This window comes from Polyodon spathula, chromosome 11, assembly GCF_017654505.1.
Source record: "Polyodon spathula isolate WHYD16114869_AA chromosome 11, ASM1765450v1, whole genome shotgun sequence".
Lineage (NCBI taxonomy): Eukaryota > Metazoa > Chordata > Actinopteri > Acipenseriformes > Polyodontidae > Polyodon > Polyodon spathula.
In genome coordinates, this window is record NC_054544.1 from 2,901,513 (window position 1) to 2,904,731 (window position 3,219).

Genomic DNA, 3,219 nt, shown 5'->3' on the forward strand with positions numbered 1-3,219 from the left:
TTCACAATGTATCCGAGCATCTTGTTAGCCTTTTTTATAGCTTCCCCACATTGTCTAGATGAAGACATTTCTGAGTCAACAAAAACTCCTAGGTCTTTTTCATAGCTTCCTTCTCCAATTTCAGTATCTCCCATATGATATTTATAATGTACATTTTTATTTCCTGCGAGCAGTACCTTACACTTTTCTCTATAAAATGTCATTTGCCATGTGTCTGCCCAGTTCTGAATCTTGTTTAGATCATTTTGAATGACCTTTGCTGCTGCAACAGTGTTTGCCACTCCTCCTACTTTTGTGTCGTCTGCAAATTTAACAAGTTTGCTTACTATACCAGAATCTAAATCATTAATGTAGATTAGGAATAGCAGAGGACCTAATACTGATCCCTGTGGTACACCACTGGTTACCACACTCCATTCTGAGGTTTTTCCTCTAATCAGTACTTTCTGTTTTCTACATGTTAACCACTCCCTAATCCATGTACATGTGTTTCCTTGAATCCTAACTGCATTCAGTTTGAGAATTAATCTTTTGTGCGGGACTTGTCAAAAGCTTTCTGGAAATCTAAATAAACCATGTCATATGCTTTGCAATTATCCATTATCGATGTTGCATCCTCAGAAAAATCAAGCAAGTTAGTTAGACACGATCTCCCTTTCCTAAAACCATGAGTGTCTCCCAGGACCCTGTTACCATATAGGTAATTTTCCATTTTGGATCTTATTATAGTTTCCATAAGTTTGCATATAATAGAAGTCAGGCTTACTGGTCTGTAGTTACCTGGTTCAGTTTTGTTTCCCTTTTTGTGGATCGGTATTACGTTTGCAATTTTCCAGTCTGTCGGTACCACCCCTGTGTCAAGAGACTGCTGCATGATCTTGGTTAGCGGTTTGTAAATTACTTCTTTCATTTCTTTGAGTACTACTGGGAGGATCTCATCCGGCCCAGGGGATTTGTTTATTTTAAGAGCTCCTAGTCCCTTTAACACTTCTGCCTCAGTTATGCTAAAGTTATTTAATACTGGATAGGAACTGGATGACATGTGGGACATGTTGTCAGTATCTTCCTTTGTAAAAACTTGTGAAAAGTAATCATTTAATATATTTGCTTTTTTTTTTTCTTCATCTATGATTTTGCCATTTGTATCTCTTAAACATTTAATCTCCTCTTTGAATGTTCACTTGCTGTTGTAATATTGGAAAAACATTTTGGAATTGGTTTTAGCTCCCTTAGCAACGTTCATTTCTATTTCTCTCTTGGCCTTTCTAACTTCCTTTTTGACTTGCGTTTGCAGTTCCGTGTACTCTTTCTGCGTACTTTCTTTTTGGTCTTTTTTTAATGCTCTGTAAAGTGCCTTTTTCTGCTGAATATTTTTTGTAATTGATCTATTAAACCATTTTGGCAATATAGTTTTACATTTAAATTTGTCTACTTTAGGGATGTAATTGTTTTGCGCCTCTAGTACTACATTTTTGAAGAACAACCATCCTTCTTCTGTGGGTGTTTTCTCTATTTTACTCCAATCTACTTCTGTTAGTCTCTGTTTCATACCTTCATAGTTTGCTTTTCTAAAATTGTAAACCTTAGCTTTAGTCATTACTTCTGGGGTTTTAAAAAACACTTCAAATGAGACCATGTTGTGGTCTGAGTTTGCCAGTGGTTCTCTGACCTCTGTTTTAGTTATTCTATCTTCGTTATTTGAAAAGACTAAATCAAGGCATGCCTCCCCTCTAGTCGGTGCCTTGACAAATTGTGTTAGGAAGCAGTTATTTGTCATTTCCACCATTTCAATTTCATCCTTCGTGCTACCCATCGGGTTTTCCCATTTTATATGGGGGAAGTTGAAATCCCCCATTAGTATGGCTTCTCCTTTGCTACACACATTTCTAATGTCATTGTATAACAGATTATTTTGCTCACCGTCTGAATCTGGCGGTCTATAGCATGCTCCTATTATTATGCCCTTTGAATTTTTGTCTGTTATTCTGACCCATATTGATTCGGCTTTATTTTCTTTGTCCAGGTTTAACCCCTGGGCTTCAAGACTATTTCTTATGTATAGCGCTACCCCTCCTCCTCTTCTGTCCTGCCTGTCTTTCCTATACAGTGTATACCCACAAATATTATATTCGTCCCCATCACTCTCAGATAACCACGTTTCTGTAACACCTATCACATCATAATTACTTGTTAGTGCAGTTGCTTCAAGTTCTAGAATTTTGTTTCTGATACTTCTAGCATTTAGATAAATACATTTAATGGTTGTCTTACCTGAGTTGTTGTTCTTGTTTTGATGCGGTCTCCCTTCTGTTTTTTTGTTGATTTCTCCCCCCTTCCTTTCTAGTTTAAATGCTTCTGAACCTGCTTGATTACATTGCGCTCTGACCTCCTGATTCTCTCCAACACAGCATACATGTAGCAGAAAATACAAACAAGGAAATTAACTGCCAATTACATGATTAATCAATAGCGTAGATCATGCAAGTAGAGGATATTAACATATACAGCATATAACAGGTATCAGGTGCGTCAATCGGAAACAACGACAACCACATCAAATGAAACGTAAGCTCCCGATAGTTAAAATGACCGCGTCAATCTATTCTAAATGACACCAGCCTTCGGCTATTATATAACTAATTAACCAGTGTATTAGCAGCATCTATTCTTAAAGTGCAGTGTGCAACAGTTGATTTATTAAAGCAGTCCTAACGCTAATTAATATACCAAAATAGAATATACAGTACTGTGCAAAAGTTTTAGGCAGGTGTGAAAAAATGCTGTAAAGTAAGAATGCTTTCAAAAATAGACATGTTAATAGATTATATTTATTAATTAACAACATGCAAAGTGAGTAAACAGAAGAAAAATCTACATCAAATCAATATTTGGTGTGACTACCCTTTGCCTTCAAAACAGCATCAATTCTTCTAGGTACACTTGCACACAGTTTTTGAAGGAACTCGGCAGGTAGGTTGGCCCAAACATCTTGGAGAATTAACCACAGTTCTTCTGTGGATTTAGGCAGCCTCAGTTGCTTCTCTCTCTTCATGTAATCCCAGACAGACTCGATGATGTTGAATCAGGGCTCTGTGGGGGCCATACCATCACTTCTAGGACTCCTTATTCTTCTTTACGGTGAAGATAGTTCTTAATGACTTTTGCTGTATGTTTGGGGTCGTTGTCATGCTGCAGAATAAATTTGGGGCCAATCAGATG